The 23,687-nt window shown below is 42.3% G+C and overlaps 1 pseudogene; it reads left to right on the top strand.

Moving 5' to 3' along the window:
• Positions 1-14,417: 14,417 nt before the first annotated feature.
• On the top strand, positions 14,418-14,727 carry LOC131926113 (peptidyl-prolyl cis-trans isomerase A-like; annotated as a pseudogene).
• Positions 14,728-23,687: the final 8,960 nt, after the last annotated feature.

The raw sequence follows: 23,687 nt of genomic DNA, 5'->3' as shown, positions 1-23,687 counted from the left end.
TGGTAGCAGGCAGGTGGTCACGTTTGAGTAGTCACACAAACTGTTCATTGTTTCAGGAACCTTTTCTTGGGGGTGAGGGTATGTCCCTTTTCTAAAAATGCAATGCACTAAAACTATTTTAAGAATGTAGTTAATTCTACTTATTCCTAAAGATGCCATCTCCCTGTGTTTTAGGTGTAATATTGAAGCCCTGGCTTTTCTTGTTTTCTCACTTGCTCTCTTGTTCTGGTTTTTTTAACCTAATTTTTCTTTATGAATATGTCTGTGACATTTGTAATAAATGTCTTGTAATAATTTGCTTCATGGCTTCATGGTCATCACTCCATTCCTCTGAGGATGCTCAAAAGAGTCTCAGTGAAGGGACAGTCCTGCTGAGTCCCGCCCTGCCGTCTTGCTGTAAGTGGGGCTCTTAGGACAGCTGCTGTATGCTTCATTCCCCAAACAGAAGCTTGTTGTTTCAAAGGCTTGTTCTACGGTTCATTTTCCTTTACAGCATGATCCATCTGTTCCCCTGCCCCATGCAACAGGTATCTGTACCTAGTGCCAAGCCTGTCCCATCTGTCCCGTTCAGGCACCTGTCATTCTCTTACTCCTGGTGCAGTAGTTTTATGAACAACAAAAGTCTGCAAAGACCTAGAACTGCAGTTACGTGGTTGGTTGTAAATACCAACAAAGACAGGTTTTCTTCTCTAGTTGTGGTTAACCTAGAGTAGGTTAAAGAGTTAATCCCACTTGAGACTGGGACTATCCCATAAGCAAAGAACTCAAAATCTAATGCTGGCAGTCTCCTACCCACACTCAGGTTGTTCATAAAATGAGAGGTACCACCAAGGCCAGTACGTGGATCAAGATGACACAGAGCTGTTCAGGTGATTACAGCCGTTTCCCTGGGTTTAGAGTGCGGGGAAAGGTGAGCAGATGGCTTTGAAGACACACCAAGCTACAAATACCAAGGAGCAGGAAGTAACAGAGGAGGTTGCTGCTGTCCACCTCACTTCTCTTTCACGGACACCACTGTCGCAGTCCGTCATCCACAGGCCGCAAGCTCTGTCTTAAGTGATAGGTTGCAAATAGTGCAAAGGAGTTGTTGGGATTCTTCATATCTAGAACTTTCCCACAGCGGGTGGGCTGGGCAGGAGAGTGGTTCAAGTCAGCCGTGGCCTGTTGGCACAGCCCTCCCAGCCCAGTGTGCATTCCCCCAGTGGACCCAGACCAATTCCATGGCCAACTTGATGGAAGCAGAACAGAAGCAGCTGCTCCCCGCTGTCATCTTGACCTTCCCTTGTCAGGCTTGACGCCTTGTAAGTCAAGTTGAGATTGGTTATACGAGTTAATTCAGGTGTCTAGAGAGAGAGTTGCCCAGGGGGGGTAAAAAAAAGAAAGAAAAGGTTGCCGTGACTTCCTATTTATTTAGGGTAGGATGGACTTTCCCTACTCCCTTTCCACAAGACAGTGCTTTCTTCATACAAGTGTCATTTTTGCAAAACAGTATTAAGGTGACACACCGTTCTGTGTGGATCGTGGAACTGCTGTGGGTGTGCTCTTCAGGGTACCACCACGCCCGGGTGTGTCCGAGCCCAGCCAGAGCTCCAGTGCCTTTCTGTGCGTAAGTTAGAGGAACCTCTGCTGTGTGCAGTGCAGCGCGTTGTGCCCGTCTTACATGAGGAAATGTTTACAGAAACGGTCTTGGTGCACTGATGTGCATCCCATTTACAGTTTACCTTTAAATGACTTGATGGGCTGTTGGGTTTCTAGCTTAGGTGTAGCACACTTAAGGATTTGTAATCCCTAATTTAACCAGTTATCAATTTGCTGAGTAGTAGTAAAGGTGAGAAATTGCAGTACATTTACTAGTCGTGAACTGAGCAGGCTGTGGCAAGTACACAGCCTTTGCTTTCTTTTGTGCAGTACTAACTTGTCTACTGTTATATAAATTATTGTTCTCCCCTACCCTTCTTTCCTAAATAAAGTAAAAATAATTTCTACTTAAGCGTGTCCTGACCCTTTAGACATTTCCTTCATACGAAGATCCCTGTTTTGTGTATTCCCGCCCCCCCCCCCCCAGCTGGCCCATTCAGGCCAGAACAGGCTCGTACATGCTGTCTCTGGCTGTGGAGATCGCTGAAGGACAGCTATGAAAGGAGCAGACATGTGCACAAACTTCTCAGAAGTAAGGTAGAAAATTCATCTCCAGCCCCTAAGGCAAAAACGAGAGGAAAGGAAGAAAGGAGATTGGAGTTTCGCATGTTTAAATAGGATCGAGGTAGAAACGGGCTGGTGAGCTGGTTCAGCACCTATCAGGCAGCTCATAACTGTAACTCCAGTTCCAGGGGAACTGACACCCTCTTCTTGGCCTGCATGTGGAAGACACAAAGAAGAAAAGATCTTTTTAAAATGTAAAATACCATGTTGGTCCCAGTAGGGCATAAAGGAACCCTTTCTCAGTTGATGCTTAATGCTCTTGGGTACAATGGCTAGATGGTGTCAGTGTGACAGAGTGCCCAGTCCTATCCCCAAGGTGTTCTAAACATGTGCCACTTCTGACAGATGGGTGCCATCTCTTAGGACCATCACCTTGCCTATGCTGCCAGGGATGCATACACTGTTGTCAAAGAAACTATCACCTCTGTCTCATAATAGAGCATGTTATCTCCAAGACGAGAATAAAGTAACAAATTCCTTGGCCACCAGATGATCTAAGGTTTACCCTGCTTGCAGCTAGTGGCCAATTAAGCTTAAAAATCTGGTGGCCCGGGAGGTGGTGGCGCACGCCTTTAATCCCAGCACTTGGGAGGCAGAGCCAGGCGGATCTCTGTGAGTTCGAGGCCAGCCTGGGCTACCAAGTGAGTCCCAGGAAAGGCGCAAAGCTACACAGAGAAACCCTGTCTCGAAAAACCAAAAAAAAAAAAAAAAAAAATCTGGTGGCATCTTCTTGGACTATTAGTGAGTCTTCCTCTTCTAGCTTCTTCCACACCCCACCCCACCCCCACCCCCACCCCTACCCCCGCCCACCACACTACCCCACCCTGGTTGAGAGTTCACTCAATGGAAGTAATTGGAATTAAATTTGGCCTCTCAGCTAACACCAGCTTGTTTGGGTGTCATATTCAGAGATGTAGTTGAATTGTTGCTTGCTTCTGTGTACCACTTATAAAAAGTGACATCTCCACTTCCCTTAACAGAAGCAGATGGAATGCTTTAAAAAATGGCTAAGGAATTGAAAGTTGGCAAAAGTCATTACCACATTTTCTTACTAGGTTCTCATACCCTGCCATTTCTCCTGGCCTTTCAAGGTTAATCGGTTTTTCATAATAATAATGAAATAAAAATTGATGCTAATCCTGGGGAAGTTCTGCCCTTGTGCAGTGTGGACCTAGTAATGAGCTGCACTGGTACAGCTGGGCCTGAGGAGAGGCACAGAATACCACCAGGCTGAATGAGACCAGTGCAATGGCTCATTTTGATTGTCAATTTGATGCACCTGGGAAGACAAGCCGTTGAGAACTGCCTCTATCAAATGGATGTGTGGGCATGTCTTTGAGGCACTTTCTTGAAGGCTAGTTGGTGGAGAGGAGCCCAGCACATTGTGGCCAGTGCCACCCCTAGACAAGTGGTCCTAGGTTGTATAGGAAACCGGGCAGGAGCAGGAAGCGATCCAGTAAGCATCATTCCTCCATAGATTCTGCTTCAGTTCCTGCCTCCAGGTTCTTTTCCCGATTTCCCTCAAGATAAATTTGTGATCCGGAAACACAGATGAAATAATAAACCTTTTCCTTCCCCAACTTTGTTTTGGTTAGTGTTTTATCACAACAACAGAGAAGCACACCAGAAACAACATAGAAAGAAGGTCAGTGTTCCCAATTGGGGTTGCCATGGTAACACTGGAGCTTCTCCCTGTCCACGGTCTCCAGGGAATTTGAGTTTGGTGTCTAGCCTTTTTTCATTTATTTGTTCATTGTGTGTTGGTTTGGTTTTTATTGTTTCTAAGAGATCTTAATTTCTATTTTGATTGTAGAAGTCTGGCAAGGTGCCTGCATGTTCTGGACAGAATATAGAGCTGGAACAAGTGTATCCTGTCCATTCCTTGAGTTTGCAGAAGTTAGACCTAGTTACAGCCCATACAGACCAGTGGTAACTGGCCTTCCCCAATAAACGATACTGAATACTGCCTTGATATTCACGTCATACGATTCATCCACACTGAAAAGCACTCAGATTGATGGTCTTTCTTCAGGCCTCCCACACCCTTTTGCAGTTATTGCTCGGTAGCAGGCAACCTCCTTTCTCCTGGTCACCTCGTTTGCCTCTTCCACATGCATGGGTCACACCGTTGATGGTTTGATCTTTGCCTTTACTGTAGTTTTCGGTCATGTGCCAGTAGTTAGATGTTCTTATTAGCATACTTGGTTCTTAATCTGTGTCCAAGGTGCCTGCCTTCATCTTTAGAGCTGACTACCTAACCCATAGCTCACAAGGCTTCTCTCAAGGAGAGAGCCAAAGATTTAGTCTGTCACCCCTGGGAAAACCGTTCCCAAAGCCACCCTGGATTTCTAGGGTGTGTTTTCAGTTTCAGAAACCTTTCCTCCCTAAATAATCCTACTGCTAAACATCAGGTTCCTTGTAGATTAGATCCAGGTTACAATTTAGAATGGAGGCCGTCTGGAAGCTACCATGTGCAAACTGGCCCTGTCCATTGTGGACAATCTGTGGGCAGTTTGGTGAGCTCAGGGCCTCAGTTGTCCCCTCACACTTGCTGCTCACTCCTATGAAGAGGCATAACTAGGCTGCATAGGATCCATTTCTTACATGGGAAGGACATTTCAAAAGGTCTTGTTTCGGATTCCCATGCATTACTGGCATCAAAGATACTTCCTCGATGTGCTTTCTGAAGGACTAGTTGTCCCCTCACCTTCCCTAGCAGGGTACATCGTTGAGTAAGTTCTGGGAACTTGGTGGTTTTTTTTTGGTCAAGTTGAGCAATCCCTGTGTGCTGAGCAGTCTTAAGGCACAATGCTCCTGTGGGGAAACTGACCTAAAGGGTGACTTGGAATAGTTACCGCTATTCTGGAGGCTAAAATAGAGCCTCCAGGCTTGGTGCATATGCTGAAGATTTTGTGTGTGTATATGTCCATGTTTTTGCACATATGTACATATAAATATATAGAGACCAGAGGTTGGTACCAGGGGTTCTTGTCAGTTGCTCTCCACCTTATTTTTGATTGTGAACTTAGCCTTTAACAGCTGAGCCATCTCTCCAACCCTCTCCACCTTTTTGAGACGGGGCTCTAACTAAACCTGTAGCTTCACTGATTGAATTAGATGGGCTGGCCAGCCCACAAGCTTCAGGAGTCCTGCCATCTTCATCTCTAGAGCTGTGATTATGGGTGCGTGCCTTCGTGGTTGGCTTTTTATGTGTGCCCTGGGAACTCAGATCCTCATGCTTGCCTGCAAGGAGTGTACCAACTGAGCCATCGCCCCAGCCCCCAAGATTTGTACTTTATTAAACTACAGTAGCATGTGGCTGCCTGAAAAGCCTGTTTGAGTTTGGACTGCCTGGGTGAAACACTTGAGAGATGACACTGGCAGGGTGACCCCCTGCTGGGATCTGGACCTACATCATACATACATCAGCCTTGTCACAGGAGTGCAGGCCAGCTGCAAGGGGCCCTAAGCTAGCGCCAGTAAAATTTGGTTAAGCTAAGAGAAATAATTAGAATTAATGATGTAAGCTAGAGAAATTCAGCTAATGAGACCATCTTATCCTGCCTCTTGGGTGGTAACAGTGATGGCAATAGGACTGTGTGATGCTAGGCCCTGAGCCAAGGCTTTGAAAGTACCTTCTCAGCCTGGGCAAGAGGGGACTCCAGATGCCTCTCTGTTGATCATTTGTAGAGATGCCAGTGCAGGAGCTGAGTGGGAACATTAGCAGAAGAGGGTACAGAAACAGGACAATGTCAGCCTCGGTATGAAAGGGACAATTAGTTTGGGAGATTAAACAGGCAACTTTGATGGCTGGTCAGGCTTTGTGCCACTTGAGAGGAGGGCGTTGGGCCATAGAGAGCCTGAGGTGCCTTTGGTGACCAGCTGCTTGCCTTGAGAAGTCAGTACCTAGTATGTTCAAGGGAGGTAGATAGTTCATAGTAATTTGAGAACATTTTGGGCCCACTTAAAAAGTGGCTTTGGTGTTCTTTGTAGATGTGAATGGACTCACAAATGGGGATGAGGCAGCATACTGGAGGCTTGCTCTGGGTACACCAAAATGGAATTGGCAACAGCAGAAGTGACTTCCTCCACTTTCCTCCTTAGGGCCTGTGGAGGGTTCATTATGCTTGAATTCAGTAATGTGGCCCACTTCCCAGTGACCTTCCAGCACCCAGGTTGAGGATTCAGGAGAAGAACTGGGCAATTCCTGCCTAACTTGTAGCCAGACGATAGTCCGTGTAGCCAGAGAGCTTTCCATATTCAGCAACCCCTCTCTATTGGAAAAGGAACGGCTGTACATTCTAAACCAAATCTGTCTGATTTCCAAATGTATTTAAACAATGCAAACATGAAGCAGACTTTGAAGAGCACTGGTATGGATTTCAAGTTCAGATGTGTGTCTTGAAGGCCAAGCGATGGGAGGTGCTGCTCTGCTGGTGGAATCCATGGGAATATGTCAGTGTCCACAGCAAGTTTACTTTTCTGGGTTCAGTTCTCTGATGCAGAGAAGATTCTCGTTTGCTGCTGGTGTATGGACGTACTTAGCTTTGCAAGCTAACAACTTTAAGGGCTGTGAAATCAACAATACTGGGATACTCTCTAATAACTCAAGGGTAGCAGGGGAGATTTAGAGGTGTGCACACAAATAAATCACTGATAATGCAAGCTGGTTTTATTGGCATATAGTGTAAGATGGCACACATTTAATTGTGTACATGCAAAGTTTGTTACTGTACTTATTCAAATAAGTATATCCCAAAATGCTATTTCAACACATAATTTATAAAAGGAGACCATTCACACTATTTTCCATACTAAGGCTTTGAACTTGACCAGACACCTTATGGACACTGTCATGGTGAGTCCCCCACAGTTGATAACATCTTACTGCACCTCAAAGTTAAATAGCCCCCGGGGATCATTCTAGAAGGAGGACCCTGATTTGGGACATGGTCTGCTAATCTCCATGGGCTGGTTCATCTGTGTCTCAATGTATATTATTGTAATTATATATATGTTACTAAAATCAGAGACCTACAGGATAACCAAGACAAGGGCCTGCTAGAACATTGGTTCTCAACCTGTGGATTGTGACCCCTTTGGGGGTCAAATGACCCTTTCACAGGAGTCACATATCAGATATCCTGCATATCAGAAATTTACATTATGATTCACAACAGCAAAATTACAGCTATGAAGTAGCAACAGAAATAATCGTATGGTTGGTATCACCACATGAGGAACTGTATTAAAGGGTTACAGCATGAAGAAAGTTGAGAAGCATTGCACTATAATATTACTTATGATGGATTTTACAAAATCACCCCTCCCCCACATCTCCAGCTTTTGTTCTCTGGATCTGTTCAAATGGTACTACAAGAAGGGGGGGACATAATTTGCAAACTTCAAGGCAATGAATTAATTGGCTGTGAGTGAAACCTAAGACACCCTTCTTCTCAATGACCATACAGCACTCCAGTGTGGACACTGTGCTGCAGGGTTTTTTTCATTTTCTAAAGTCGGCAAGGAAGGCAGATCCTATAGGAAGTTGTAAGCTGTATGTCCATGCAGCCCAGTGACTACTGTTCCCAACGCAGGTGGCATTTTAGGCCGAGGACTCGTGGACAGCAGAGGTGTTCATCCAGAACCTCTGACTCAGTGATGGAAGTGAGCAGGAACCCATCAAGCTGGGAAATGAAGTTCTCAGAGATTTGTGGTTGTGGGGGAAACCCACCCTTCCATTGCATCCAAATTCTGGTTCCTACCATTGTATACTCTGTGAAAGAACAGGGGGGTGATTTGTTGTCCTCATGGCACAGTCAGATATAGTCCAGTCACTGGCCAACAAGATCCCCAGTGTTCCTTCATGAGTCACTCTAGACTGTTTTAAAAGATGGGGATGTCACCTGAGTCCAGATCACAGCCTCCCTGACTGGGTTCAAAGGAAGCACCATTGTCAGCTCTGACTGTTTGGACCTCACTCCAGCTAACTGTAAGCGCTGTCGTGAAGGGTGTGCCATGAGTTGGGAGTAGTACAAGAAAGTGAGTGGTCATCCTGAAATCTGCTGAGTCACGGCTTCCCATCAGGTAGGTCTGACCCCTCATCTTAGATGACATTTCCCCAGCTTCACATAATCAAGCTCAACTCTCACAGTTGTCTTTAGCTGACATGAAGCAACATGAAGCATTGTCATCATGGCATTAGAAACTGGGGGTTTGTGTCCATGCAGTGAACATCTGTGAGTTGCTGTATTTTGTACAAGCCACCATAATTGTAACTTACGGTACCTTTGTAATGCTCACTGAAGTTACCATGGATGAGGATCTGATCTCCCATTCCAAAAGAAAGCAGACTGTATGAAATAAAAAGGGCAGTATGTACAGATCTCAAGGAAGCACATGGAAGAATACAGCATGGAGCTCCAGAAAGAGGCCAGCCAAGTGCAAGTCCAGCTGCAAACACAAGGGTCTTCCAACCTGGGACATGGATAGCATTACCAAGAAGGGAAAGTTCTTTTTTCTTTTTATTCATTCTTTAGAATAATAAGTCTTTTTAGTTTGAGAATTTTATACGTGCGTATATACTATGTATATACATTTAATCAAATGCACCCTCCATTTCCTCTTGTATCCCCTCCCCCACAACTTTCAACTCCCAACTTCATGTACTCTTTTTTTTTTTTTTAATTCATTGAGTCACCTTTGTGCTGGCTGTATCCCTGAAGAAAACAGACCCCCTCCCCCAGTAGCCATCAATTGCTAATAGCCCCTCAGTGAGGGGTGGGATTTGTGCACCCCTTCTCCACCCATGCTGATATTTTGCTTGGCTTGATTTTGTGCATGCAATCACAGCTACCATTGGTTCATGTGTGCAAAGACCCTTTCATAGCCAACAAATACTGTTTAACTGCAGATATCTCTGTCTCTAGCTCTCATATTTCCACTCCCTCTTCTGCAGTGATCTCTGAGCATGGACAGGAGAATTTGTTTAAAATGGCTGGTTGGGTCTCACCCTCCAGAGTGTGTGATTATCTCGATTTGAGGTGTCATGAGAAAGCCCCAAGTGACAAGAGACTACTAGAGAGAAAATAAAGTCTCTAGACGATAGTTCTATAACTTCCTCCTAATTTTTAGACTGCTTATGATCCCCAATGTTTCTGGTATAATCTTAAGAAGCTGTATACTCAGTTCTGTGTAGGTTGAGTGGCAGCATTTTAATCAGTAGAGGCTTCAGGCAGTTTTAGATCCAATTCTATGAATAATGTGAATGTCTTCACTTGACCATTATGGAGAAAGTTTACATCTATTACATGATATGCAAATAGGCTAAATTTGCTTTTTAAATCTTTTAATTGTGGAAAAATTAAAGTATTTATAAAAGAAATAGGGGGCTGAAGAGATGGCTTAGCAGTTTAAGAGCACTTACTGCTCTTGCAGTGGACTTGAGTTCAATTCCCAGCACCCAAATCAGTTGACTGACAACTGCCTGTAACTCCAGTTCCAGGGGCATCCATTGCCATGTCTCCAGCATTCATGTGCACAGGCCTACACACACACACACACACACACACACACACACACACACACACACACTGAAAAATAAAAATGTTTCCATCTTCCTGCTTCAATTACCTTTTTAATATATTTTTATATGTTTAGATGTTTTGTCTATATGTATGTCTGTGTACCATGCAGGCCAGAAGAGGGTGTCAGATCCTCTGGGACTGGAGTTACAGATAGTTGTGAGCTGCCAGGTGGGTGCTGGGATTGAACCCTGGTCCTCCAGATGAGCAACCAGTGCTCTTAACCACTGAGCTGTTTCATCACCCACCCCCTGCTTCAAGTATTATCAACTTAGAAGTATCTGTTCTTACCTCATTTTGCCCATGGGTCATTTCAAAGCAATCCCTAGACATTAGACCATTTCACTCATAGATATTCAGTATCCGTGTTTAAATACATCAAATAATTGCACCCAAATCTAACAAAAGTAATTTCATCAAATATTCAATGGTCATGTGTTCTTGTATTTTTGTTTTTAACTGTGCAGGAATCATGATCTAAGTGAGTGTAGCATATTGTACATATTTGATAAATCCTTTGTTGAAGGTCAACATTATTTGTGCACAAGTATTTTAAGCTTGTTCTTGTTAGCTGTTGAGTGTAAGAGATAGTTGTAGTCTCTGATATATTTCTTATACTCACTGGATTCATCTGTTTCTCTAAGACTGCACCATCTTCATGAGAAATAGTATTTTCTGATCAGTCTGATATTCATACTGCTAGTAGCTACAGTTAGCAAATTTCTATTTCCTTGCAATGTAAAGATTTTTTTCTTTTTAGGACTGATTTGTATTCACTTCAACAGCACATATGCTAACATTGAAATGATACAGAGAAGAGCAACATGGTCTCAGCATAATGACATGCAAATTTGTTTTTGTTTTAAGGACAAGATCTCACTGTGTAGCCCAGGCTGGTCTCAAATTCTCTGTCTTTTTTCTTCAGCCTCCTCAGTGCTGGAATTGCACTTGTGGGCTATCATGCCTGGCTTAAGATTTTATTAATAATATTTTACTTATTTGAAAAAAATTGCATTTACTCAGTATATTTTAAGCATAACCATCTACCTCTCAATTTTCTTATCTTATTTTAATGACAGGAAATGCTGGGTTTACACTTGATACTCAGGTTGACAGGATTTTTTTTTTAACTCATTGGTTAGTTCTATAATTCTAGGTCTACTTTCTCCTCTTCTGAATTCCAATATCATTCTCTGAACACCAAAGCCCAGAATACTATTAAGCCCACCATAAATGACACATGACTATTGGGAAGAAGTTACAGGTTTGTTAGTCGACTTTATTTCGTTTTCATTGTTACTTTTGCCCTTAGAATGGTTATGCCACCAGGTTGGTATGTAATTTTTGTTTGCTTTAGAGTTTTCAGGATTGCGTCTTAAATTTAACTTTTATACTCATGTGAAATAATATCTGTTACTGAGCCAGTTTTACTAAACAAAATCTAGTCAGTCAGGGAACTAAAGCTTCTCTTCCTCCTTCACCATTAGCCTCTTTATCTTTCTAGGTAGCTTTTAAAAATTAATTTGGGGGCCAGCGGTGGTGACACACACACATAATCCCAGCACATGGGAAGCTAGGCTATCCTGGCCTAGCATGAGTTAAAAGACCATCTGGGAAATTTAGTAAGAACCTGTCTCAGAAAGCCAACACATAAGCTAAGTTCCCTTTTTATCTCCATTAAAAGAAAAATATAAGCAAATGTGTTTGTGTTGTAGCTACTCCTTGCTGACCTCACTTCCATGCTCAGGTAGTAATTCATCTCAGAACATCCATGACCATATGAAAGTGCTTTGCATTTTGTTTAAAAAAACGGCTTTAAACAGACCTCAATAAATTGCTTATCTGAAAGGTCCATGTAGATGAATTCTAGTCCTGCACCACTCATCACAACCTCTTTTAGAACCTTCATCATCCCAGAAAGTCCCTTCCTAGGTCAACTATGAAAACTGATAGTGTATTATTCTCTGCATAGTCTGTGGTCAAATGTTGTGACCTCTGCACCACTGAAAAGAGATACTTCTGATATAAGAATGAACAGCCTTTGCCAGTACTCTGTTAACTCTTCAAATCATGGTAAATAGTTTAACCATATTTTCCCTGAATTTCAGTATGTTCTTCCCCCCTAGAATGTTGAACAAAAGGCTAAGAAGTTATCTTCATCTGGTCTACCTGATCTTCCATCTGATCTACCAGATCTCCAATCTTGCTTTCCCAATTAAAGACATAGAATACAATCCTCCTTTCCCGTCAGGATCCCTTGTAGACCACCACAGCTTCCTCTCCTTCCTAGATGAGCTGCTGTCTAGGACTGTTGGCCAGCTCTCACCCTCAACTTCCTTTCTGTGATTGCTGTTCTTCTCCTCACCTGGGTTAGATGTTTTCTGGATTTCATTTCCTTCTCTCTTTTGTTTTCCTTCCTTATTTTCTTGAAGAACATCCTTGAGCAACTTCCTCAACAGAGTTTGTGGGAAGAAACCTGTACAATAGTCTTTCTGAAAATGTTCGTGTTCATCCTATGTCTCAGAACTGGTAGTTTTCTGGGGCATAAAATTCTGTATTGACCTGAGTTTCCTTCAGATTCCATTATGTTCTGTCATTTGATTGTTGTAAGACATGTACGATATCATCCTGTTCTTTGGTCCTTGAAAGTTTTCCCTGTTCTAGTTTCCATTTCTGTTGCTGTGATAAAATACTCTGACAAAAAGCAACTTGGAGGAGAAAGAATTGACTTCAGCTTATAATTTCAGGTTATAGTCCACGACTGCACAGAAGTCAAGGCACCGAGAACTTGAAACATCTGGTCACATCACCCACAGCCAATAGCAGGGAAAATGATTGCTTGTGCCTGCCTAGCTTATTTCTCCATTCATACACTTCAAGACTCCCTGATAAGAGAATGGTGCCACCCACAGTGGGCTATATCTTCTTCCCACATCGATGAACTCAAGATAGTTTCTCGCAGACATGCCCACCAGATGTAGACAACCCCCTAAAGAGACTATCTTCCTCAGTGATTCTAGGTGTGTCAAGTTGACAATTAAAACTAATCATCACAGCCACTCTAGAAGCATCGAGGATTTTCCTTTTACTGTTGGTGTTCGGAATACTTTCATTTCATTTTAGATTCAGTCATTGAACTTAAAAAAAATACCCTAACTGGCATTAATAGACCCTTTCAGTCTGCAATCTGATAGTGCTTATTTTCTCCACTGCTTTCACTAACTCCGATGGTTGATCGTATCTACCTGATGACTTGACTCTTATTTTTTTTAAAGACTTTGTTGTCTTGTTTATTGGAATATCTTCACCTTAACTTGTCTACTGATTTTGCTTTCATTTTGGCCAATACTATCAATTTAATCTCGGGTAAGTGTCAGAATGCATGCTCCCAACTACTAGCAACAATTACAAGTGTTTTAAAAAGATAAAAAATAAATCTACATGAAGGCAGGGCAAGCATGCAGGTGAGCCAAAGTTCTTTAGCACTTCTGCTCTTGAGAGGATTGCTCATTTGAAAATTGTGTGCCCTAAGGTGTGAAACATAAAAGCTGAGGAACCGGGAACTAAATGTGGGCTTCCAGCAGTTTCGTGGTCACTGGGAGACAAAAATATGGATGTTAGGTCTTCAGTCTTAGGAAGCCAAGTCTTAGAAATCTTATACTAAAAGTAGAAGCCAATTGAGATGAACCAAGATCTTGTTCTGTTCTGTTTTCTTCATATAACAGCTGACTTTGATAAGCGGCATGAATTCAAGGCCCTAAGGAGGTTAAGAAAGGATACAGAACTTGATAGTCCCATGAGGTCTGAGAAACAAATAGTCCAGTAGCCTGCTCAGTAAGCAGACCCTAGAAAAACCCCAGACTCCTTATGAAAACCATACAAGGACTGGGTTGCACTCTAGGATAGGGGCAAACCTGAAAAAGAAGCCTTCCCAAACACTAAAAGCCAATTTCAAGGCCAGACGGTGGTGGCAGAGGCAGGCAGATCTCTGTGAGTTTGGGGCCAGCCTGGTCTACAGAGCGAGATCCAGGACAGGCACCAAAACTACACAGAGAAACAAAACAAACAAACAAAAAGCCAATTTGAAATCCTGTCCATCCTGGACCAGACACAGTGAACTTCCTCTAACCCAAACTGCATGCCAAAAAGCAAAAGAGATTCTCTGTGCAGAAAGACAACTTTAAAAAAAAAAAAACCTCTTAATTGTATGCACAATTTTTCCATACCTAATATTCAGCATGTAATAAAAGTTACCAGATATCCTCAGGAAGGAATACAAATAATTCAGTAAAATATACTATATCAAAGAATCTATCAGACATTGGAGTTACCTTGGAACATTTATGGCCCTGTTCAAGAAAATCAGACTAGAAAGTTCTATAGAAAGCTGGGATCAATGAAACAGACTCATGGAAATTTGAACAACTGATAAAATTTTACTTTAGGGGCTTTGCAGATGCCACTGTTCCCTGTCACCACTTTGCTGGCATTCATGGTGAACCTTCCCCATGTCCTTCAATATCAAGGCAGACAAAGTTCCAAACCCAGCAGAAACCTATTGTGCTCTGAGCAATAGAGAGAAGGATTTGGATATAAGTAGGTTCCTCCTTTCACAGAATTATTCTAGAACTCATGTACCAGGGTAGCAACTTCACACACCACAATGACACTGGTGCCAATTCCACCTATGCAGAGAAATTTGAGGATGAAAATTTCATCCTGAAGCATCCAGATCCTGGTATCTTGTCCATGGTAAATGCTGGACCAAACACCAGTGGTTCACAGTTTTTCACCTATACTGCCAAGACTGAGTGACTAGATGGCAAATGTGGTCCTTGGAAAGGTGAAAGAAGGCATGGACATTATGGGAGCCATGGAGTATTTTGGGTCCAGGAATGGCAAGACTAACAAGATCTCCATTGCTGACGTGGACAACTCTTAATTCTTTTGACTTGAGGGTGTCTTACCCACCAGGAGAGCCACCCCCACCCTATCTACATGTAGTGCTGGATAATCTCTGCTCTCCCTGAAGTGCTTTGGGTTCTCTGTTTTCCTCATTTTCTTCCAAGTCTAGCTGGATTGCTGATTTAAGTTTATGAATAAAAACTAAATAAAAAATTTAGGAAAAATTGCAAATCATATCTCATAAGGGATTAATATGAACTCTTATGTCTCTGGACAAAACCAAACAAAAAAAAATTGAAACGTGGGCAAAAGACTTGAGTAGATGTGTCTCCAAAGAATATGCACCGATGGCTAAGAATCACAGAAAGCATACTCAACGTCATTAATTGGGGATATGCAAATCAAATGCCAACAGAAAATATATGGGAAAAGGGTGTGAAGGAATTGGGATTCCTGTTGATAGGAATGCAAAATATTTTAGCAACTATAACTATCAGTCTGACTAACTCCTCAAAAAGTAAGCACAGAGTCACCCACACGGCACAGCAATCCCACTTCTGTATGTGTACACCCCCAAACTGGAAACCAGCCTCAAATATTCTTAAAGGCAGAAGTGGTTCTAGTGTTTGTTGTTGGATGAATACGTGAACAAAATGTCGTAGACCGTTGTAGAATGATGGTCCTCTGAGCTAAACAGCCTCTGTCTTCATCAGATCAGCTGTGCCTGCCTGCAGACATTCATCATAGCTGGGCTTCTTAGTTGCTGACATTCCTCATAGATGAAGGGAGCAGAAGGGTTATTGGAACCTCACTTGAGTGTCCAGCTCTTCCTCCCAACCATTTGTATGCAATTCTGCCCTAATTGTATGTGCCTTTGAGATCCAAGGGGAGTGCTAGGTGCATAGATGGGGAAAGTTAATTGGATGTGACTGCATCTATGCAGTTATGGGGTAGCCATGCTGGATGTAGAGTTCCTGGCTGTGTTAGTCATCCATGCTCTGTAAGTAAGTCTAAGAAATGCCTTGACTCCCCAAGGTAAACTTCGGTGGAATCAAACTTTGGTATGTAGTTGGGGGTCTTAGGAAGAGGGGATAGATATTTATATCTTTCTCTTTCATATGCCCTGAAGAAATTTGAACAACATATACATAAAAAACCAACCAAACAAAAAAACAACCAAACAAAAGAAAACATTGTTCAGCCATAAAAAGGAAGGAAGTTCAAACACATGTAAGTAGGTGGCAAAATCAGATAGGGACACGAGGTAAGGTGATAAGCCAGCTACAAAATGACAATCACCATATGAATTCATTCATAGGAGCTCCCTCGCTAGTTCAATTCAGAGAGATAGAAGTAGAACGATGGTTTTTAGAAACTGAGCAAAGACTATAGAAGTTTCATGCTTACAATACTAAAATGATCACGGACATGGAGGTGGGTTGAACAACAGTGTGAATGTATTTAGCACTCTTACACAGTCTCTCACTAAACCCACAAACATATTTTGGTGCATGTATGCACACATATGTGGTATTTGTGTTTTTCCCTCTTCTGTTCCTTTACAATGGAATGTAACATTGATTGAGATAATGTCATAGTTAAGTGTTATTAAATCTGTATTATCATATTTGTCATAGGATATTAAAAGAGTAAACATTCCTGGTGGGACTTTGCCACCTAGTCTTGGGAAAGAATCATACATTTTTGTTGCATGTAGGACAGTTGTATCACACTAGATGGAATTATGGCTTAGTGACTGTCTTCATTTGGAAATTGTGACATTGGGAGGTGTGGTAGGATGTCAAATTGACAAGGGATTCACTTGTGGTAGTTAATGTTGACTGTCAATTTGATGGGCTTTTGAGTCAACTAAAAGACATGCCCAGAGGCATGCTGTGAAGGCTTTGCAGGAAGGAGAGAAGTGAGGGAGTGGGTGGCACCTTCCTTTGAGTAGGTATCCTAAATAGAAAGATGGCTTGCCTGTAGGGTTGCTTGCCTGCCTGTCTTTGTTTCTTGCTGGTGAGTAGATCTACCCTTTGCTGACATCAGATTGCAACTTACAACATACACCAAAGACCAACAGCTCTCCAGGAATCCTCCAGGTCTTTAGAACCAGACTGCAACTGTTGGGGTATCCAGCTTCATAGACTGAGCAGCGACAGGGTACTCACCCTCTCCCCTCTGCAGACTGCCATTGCTGGACTACCCAGCCCCCATAGATTATAAGCTATTCTAGTCAAGTCCCTTTAATAATATATTTACATCTATCCATTCTGTTCCTCTAGAGAACTCTACTTAACACAGTGTTGATCTTAGGGTCAGGGACAATGATCAGCTATGTGTTTTATTGTTTAGGCAGTTTAATGTCTCAATAAATGAACCTCTCTCCAGATTGCCATCAAATGATTCTCTGACGTCTGAGCTCAGACATTGTCCTGTTCTCTTAGACTGATGGAGACTGATAGTCCCCGGGTAGACAGAGTCTACATCCCTAACCAGCATACAAAGTCTTTGACAAATGGAACAGTGGCCACCATCAACCTTTAAGTTTAAGGGACTGAGATTTCTGAGGGGGACCTCGAGACAGGATAGGAAGAGAAAATCAAGGGGATGTGGAAAGGGACCCCCATATCTGGAATTTGGTTTGAGTTTCTTGCTGACTGAGAAACTTGAATAACTAGCACCCCACAAAATTCCTGAGGAGATTGATATATGGAGACAACGTTCTATTTTCTTGAGGAATACATCAAATAAGACTACAAAAGAATAATGAGATTAAATGTGATGCTACTTTTCTGAGTTCGATTTTGCACCTCTCATCTATAAGCCTGTAACTCTCTGAGTATCCCACAACAATACAAGCCATGTTTATAATCAAAGCAGACCCTAAACTTCTCTGTAAGAATAGCAAGAATTCTTCCCATAGAAAGAATTCCTTTGAGCTGTTTTCACCAGTTTCATCTGAATGATCTGAGCATATTGTGTATACATAATAGTGGTTATATTACCTTATAAACCACCATTGACTAAAGGATGTTTCTTTAAATAAAAATAAGCACACTAATACATTTTAAGTTAATCTCCAGATTCTTTGAACCATACAACATCAAAAGCCACCAAAATCATGTTGTTGACTCTCCTTCAATGCAACTCTGTTGAGCAGTCTTTGCCATATTAAAGCCAGAACTCAGCGTAGAAAATGAAAGTATTGGCTGGGTGGTGGCGGCGCATGCCTTTAAATCCAGCACTAGGGAGGCGGAGGCAGGTGAATCTCAGAGTCTGAGGCCAGCCTGGTCTACAGAGTGAGTTCCAGGACAGAGCTAAACAGAAACCCTGTCTTGAAAACAAAAAGTAAAACAAAACAACAACAAAAACAAAAACAACCAAAGCGAAACAGAAAAAAAAAATGTTGAAAGCCAAAAGAGAGATGTACCAAGCTACATATAAAGGCAAATTCATCAGAATAACAGGTTTCTCCACAGAAACTTCTATGAAGGCTTGGAATAGTGTTGATCAAACTGAAAAACAGTAACTGCCAATCAAGTTTACTATCTCTAACAAAACTATCATGATTGAAGGATAAGGAAAATCTTCCCATGATAAAAGCAAACTAAAAAACTTAATGAGCACTAAAAAGACCCTTGAAGCGCTTCTGAATTGAAAAGATAAATACATGGGAAGAAAAAGAACGCTAACTAGTAGTTATGCAAATGTGAAATAGGAAAATATTTGTCTTAGTTACCTTTTAATTGCTGTGACAAAGTGCCATGACCAAGGCAACTTTAAAAGAAAGCATTTAATTTGGGTCTCAGCGTTCCAGAGTTATAGTCCATGGCCATCACGGCAGGGAGCATGGCTGCAGGCAGACAGGCATGGCGTGTTGGAGTAGTAGCTGAGAGCTCACACTTTAATCCACAAGCACAGGGCAGAGAGCTAACTAGCAACAGTGGTGGCTTTTGAAACCTGAGAGCCCACCTCCAGGGACCTACATCTCCAACAAGTCCACACCTCCTAACCTTTCACCAACAGTTCTATCAACTAGGGGCCAAGCCTTCAAACATAAAAACCTATGGGAGCCATTCCTGTTCAGACCACAATAAGAAACTGCAAAATGACAGGAATTAACATACATCTTCCAAAAATAATTTTGAGTAGTAATGGACTTAATCCCATAACCAAAAGACATAGCCTATCCATTGAATTAAAAAACAATATCCAGCTCTTTGTTGCCTCCAAGAAAAATACAACCTTAGAGTAAAATCATGGAAAAAGATATTCTAACTGGAGCTAGGAGACAAACAGATGTCGCTGTTCTAATATCTGACCAAATAGTCTTCAAACCAAAATTAGAAGAGAAGAATGTCACATCGTACTGAAGTATAAATAATTCATAAGGAAACAACACATCAAGAGGCTATCACAACCTAAGTACATCCACACTGGGATGGCTAATGCTGCCGGCCAACTGGACAGGGTATAGAATCACCTTGGAGACAAATCTCTGGGCATGCTTAAAGGATTTCCTAGATTAGATGCATTGAAGTGGGAAGGCCCACTCTAACTCCTGAGCCAAATCAAAATGATTCTACTGATCAAAATCAGGTCTACTGACACAAACATAAATATTTAGGTGTGACGGTGTTCCAAAGTCCCAGGATGTGGCATCACTTCCTGGGTCAAGTGGATCTGGAGTCACTCCAGCTGTCATCTGGTGTCCACACGACTCCAGTCTCTTTGGGGAAAAAAAAAAAAAAAAAACAACAATGAGGCTTTGGAATTTTCACACAAGGTGGCCAGCTCACCTATTGACTCCCATGTCTACTTCTCTGCTACATGAGAGAGGGGAGCCTTGGGCCTTCCTCATCGAGGACAAGCTCAGCTCACCGGATGTGTGCCTGTAACCCTAATCTAAGCTGAGAAAGACAGCCTGTAGGAGAACATCTGTCTAAAGTGATGGTTCCCATCACTGCTCCAGGAAGCAGGGGTGCTATGGAGAAGCCCTGCCCTTATCAAGATGTACAATGACAATCATCTGGATGGTGAGGCTCCCAGGATCCAGCTGCTTTCATCTGGTTGGAAGTAGCGTTCTTTCCCTAGATGGTTTGACTTGGGACCTTCGCTGACATTTTATTGCTTCCTTGTTGTTTGGTTTTTGGTTTTATTAGGCACACAGGTGGAATGTGCTTCTCCATCTGCTACACAATGTTGTCTGGGGGCAGGAGGGTTGGAGATCATCTTGGTATTTATCTCACAAATACTCCACAAGTGTCACGGAACCTTTGAAGAAGGCTGGGCGGACCACAGGGGACACTTCCTCCTCTCTGCTGAGGATAGCCCTCCACTGCCATTCTTGTTTTGTTTTCTCAAGAAAATTATGAGTCAAACTTCATAGTCACAGCAAAGATGTTAACCTCAGTGATTAGCAGATTGGCATCCTTCCTCTTTCCACAGTCATATGTCTGGCTTTGATTTCACCAACCCTAGCTTCTTACATCCTTGGGTAAATCACTTCAGAAACATGTTAGGAGCAGCCATCATCTAATGTGTATCTCGGAGAGCTTGGCCCACTGCCACCATCTAGCATAACAGTCCAACTTAAGTCTACAGCCTCACCAGTTCCCTAATCATCACAGGATTTTTACATAGGTTTCAGTGGAAAGAAAGCATTTGGCTTTAAAAAATAATCATCAACATGTTTGTTATGTCCTGGTGAGGAAAGGGAAGAGGAGGGGAGGGGGGGGAGTGGAGAAGGGAGGAAGAGAGAGAAGAGGAGAGGGGAGGGGAGAGAAGGGGAAGAGAAGAAGGGGGAGGAGGACAAGAGAAGAGAGAATAGAGGAGAGACGCTGTGGGATGGGAGAAAATAGGAGGGGAGTGAAGGAAATGGGGAAGGAGAGGAGAGAGGAGGAGAGTGGAGTGGAAGGAAGGGGAGGGGAGGAAAAAGGAGGGGAAGGCAGTTGTTGCTGGAGAATTTCTCTCCAACTCCCGCCACCAAGTCCGGCCAGTCTCAGAGCCCACTTATAAAATAAACACACAGACTCTTACATTATTTAAACTGCTTGGCCATTAGCTCAGGCCTGTTATTATCTAGCTCTTACTCTTATATTTAGCCCATTTCTATTAATCTTTACTTTGCCACATGGCTTGTGGCTTACCGGTACTTTACATCTTCCTTGTCCTGATGGCAGCTGGCAGTGTCTCTCTCTCAGCCTTCCACTTCCCAGAATTCTTTTCCTTGTCCCGCCTATACTTCCTGCCTAGCCAATGGCCAATCAGTGATTTATTTACTGACCAATCAGCAACACACTTGACATACAGACCATCCCACAGCACTTCCCCTTTTCTTTTCTTAAAAAGGAAGGTTTTAACTTTAACATAGTAAAATTATATATAACAAAACAATTATCAAGCAAGAATTACAGTTACAATATTAAAGAAGAGATCCTATCTATCTTTTATTTGTAAGTTTAAGGTTTTATATCTAACTTATCTTTTATTATAACTAAGGAAAATTGTAAGTATCTAGTCTTTAACCACATCAAAGACCTCAGAAGGATATACTACTACCTGAGAAATGGAGAAGGATATAAGCAACTTTTAGGAGTCTTGTAGGGTAGACAGAGACAGCTGGCAGCCTGGACAGTCATTTAAAGTTTTCTTGTAAGGTTGGGGCATCTGTCTTCAGCCCACAGGCCTAGAGTCTCTTATTTACTTTCCTCTGTGTCTTGTAGAATGTCTGGCAGTTTTCTCTGCAAAGCAGGAACCTGAAGGACCATTTTGTCAAGCAAAGTTCAGTGGTCACCTTTGTATGAGTCCTGTATGTCCAGTTGATCAGGCAGTCCAGGCAAGAACAGTTTCTTGCCCAAATGGCTATTTTTGTCAAGGTGAAGATAAACTCCGTATGGAGTGTCTTTGATGCCCATCCTCCTCTCTGAAGTAAATCGGTGCTGTCAGGAGCAGACATGTCTCACTGTCCAGAAAGTCTAAATTTTTAAAACATTTTAAATGCCATATTCTGTAGGTCTTTGAAGTGTTTGAAGACTACCTATCTATCTGAAATATAACTATGTATACCTAGAAGACTTAACTAACATGGCTACAAATATGATTATCATAGATGACTAATTATTAATCTATTTTTTAATTATCCATTATAATTTTAAATGAGTTACATAAACATAATACCTCAAACAAGAATAGAAATATATATACAGTATAACAAAATTAAGTTTAAATTTGTATCAATAAACTAAAATCTATAGCAATGTAAAACATTTTAAACAAGTTGTTACTCTTTAAAAGTAGGTTCATTAATCTACTTTCATCCTATCATATCTAAACTATCCCCTTTTTTTCTTTAGAAAGAGATTGTATTTATAATTAACCTGATTTAAATAAAAATATTGTTTTTTCTCTGTCCCACACCAGAGGGCTCTTCTGATTTGGGACACAAGAATCTCTTAACCATTTTTTTTCTTTGAGCAATATGTCTGGGTTTAGAGGGGGAGTGAGCCAATTCCATCTCTAAAGCCAGCTTGGTATATTTGGGAATTTGGGCGTAGCTTCTCTTACTACTTCCTGCTGGAGGGGGGCGCTGTATCTTATGGGGACACGAAGAAAATTTTAGGATCATGGAGTAGTCCATGAGGCTGTATCGTCTGAGCCAGTTGCCTTGAAACCATTCTGGATGTTGAATCATCTGGGCCATGGTGTCACTGGAGACCTTTCAGGGGGTCTTGGCTGGTCAAACCTGATGTATCTTAATCTGGAACAAATCCATAGTCTCTGGCTTTCTGTGGAAACAAGAGCAGAGACTCTTTTCCAAAGCAACATATCCTTATATCCAAATTTTGAAGTCAAGGTACCTTTAAAATATACATTTTGGCATAACTCAACAGCTTTTACAATCAAATGTTTTTCTGCAGTTACGAATATCAAAGAGAACATAATCCAGATTCTCTGTGTGGTAGCCATCTTTACGTGGCTTATTTTTTTTATATTAGCTTGAGCCTATTCCTTTTAAACTGCAGCCTTCTAAGCCTGAAACGGCGCAGTGGCTGCTGGCTCCGCCCACTTCAGCTTTCCAACATGGCGGCGGTCCGCTTTCCGCCAGCTCTGGGAGCCATAACTCTCAGAAATAGTGGGTCTACACTTTTACCAAAGTAGCGTGTAGCCCAGAAACCTCTTTTTTTGTTTTGTACTAGCAAAGGCTAAATTCACCACACAGTTTAATGTGCTACTTGTAGAGGCCTCATTCCCGCCATACTGCAGGTCGAGCATGCACGCCAGGAACCCGCCAGTAGCTCAAACCGGCAGCTGCCGCTTATTTGAGAGAGACAATTAGGAAGCTGTTTTAGGTCCGTTTTAGAATCTTTTTTTCTAAGTTTTTAGGTGGAAACTCTTGCCACCACGTTGGACGCCATTTGTTGCTGGAGAATTTCTCTCCAACTCCCGCCACCAAGTCCGGCCAGTCTCAGAGCCCACTTATAAAATAAACACACAGACTCTTACATTATTTAAACTGCTTGGCCATTAGCTCAGGCCTGTTATTATCTAGCTCTTACTCTTATATTTAGCCCATTTCTATTAATCTTTACTTTGCCACATGGCTTGTGGCTTACCGGTACTTTACATCTTCCTTGTCCTGATGGCAGCTGGCAGTGTCTCTCTCTCAGCCTTCCACTTCCCAGAATTCTTTTCCTTGTCCCGCCTATACTTCCTGCCTAGCCAATGGCCAATCAGTGATTTATTTACTGACCAATCAGCAACACACTTGACATACAGACCATCCCACAGCAGGCAGTGAAGGAAATGGGGGAGAAGGAGAGGAGAGTGGAGGAGAGTGAAGGGGAGGGAATGGGAGAGAAGGGAAAAGGAGGGGAGGGGAAGTGAGGGGAGGGGAAGGAAGTGGGAGAGGGAAGAGTCACCATAAGGAAATGATAAACTTTATACTTCCATTTTACTGGAGCGTGTCCTTCCTCTAGAGACTAGGTTCTCTGG

The sequence above is a fragment of the Peromyscus eremicus genome, chromosome 16_21 (genome assembly GCF_949786415.1).
Source record: "Peromyscus eremicus chromosome 16_21, PerEre_H2_v1, whole genome shotgun sequence".
NCBI classification, from domain to species: Eukaryota; Metazoa; Chordata; class Mammalia; order Rodentia; family Cricetidae; genus Peromyscus; species Peromyscus eremicus.
This window is presented reverse-complemented; position numbering and strand designations above follow the sequence as displayed.